Genomic DNA, 869 nt, shown 5'->3' with positions numbered 1-869 from the left:
TGAGTTGTGTTTTCCTTCTCAGATCTCACATTACTTATAGGGTGAATACATCACGTGTAGGGAATATCGCCATTAGCCATCAGGTTGGTGAAACGCGTGGTGCCGTGTGAGTGGGCAGAGTTCCCGGTGACAGCGGAGATTACAGTTGATGTCATTAGGTGAGTGTTGTCACTGTTTGTTCTGTGCGCTCCATTACTCCGGATAAATAAGCTGCACCCTCGGTGTTTCCAACCATCTGCTGCATCTGCGGGTGACATTTTGTCCAACAATTGGAGCGGAATCTGTAACATTCCAGGGAATTTCCAGCTCCCAGCCAGCCCTGTGCATTGCTTGGAGAGCTCACGCGTTTCATTGATCCAGCGGTTCCGGGAGGGATAATATTCCCGATATATTGCACATTATTCACTATTTCAAGCTGATTCTTTGTAATTCCCAGAAATCTTTGTTACTGCAGGAAAGTCAGCCAGCTGGCGTCCATTTCCCTCGTCTAACAATGGCGGGAGCGGCGTCTGAGGATATTTCAGTAGATTCCGCATTTAATTAAAATTCAGCGATTGTAACGTGATTGGTGGAATAAACTTTACCTGGATATAAAATAATAACAGCCGTGTGAGCTGCAAACATTTATTGATTTGTATTCTTTGTGATTGTTTGCAAACCTTACATCAGCTGCGTATCAGCAGTGCGGCGAATGAAGCGATGGATTTCGCTGATTTCGGATTGATGTCTCAGCTGTACAATGCTAAGCAGCGCACCTCCACCTGCATCACAATGGGCTGATTAGCGTGTCGGGGGTCAGAGAACACAGATTGTGCACACGGGCGGAACGCAGAGCCCAGTGGGGGGGTGGAGGAGACACAATTTAGATA

Source organism: Pyxicephalus adspersus, chromosome Z (genome assembly GCF_032062135.1).
Source record: "Pyxicephalus adspersus chromosome Z, UCB_Pads_2.0, whole genome shotgun sequence".
NCBI lineage: Eukaryota > Metazoa > Chordata > Amphibia > Anura > Pyxicephalidae > Pyxicephalus > Pyxicephalus adspersus.
This window is presented reverse-complemented; position numbering follows the sequence as displayed.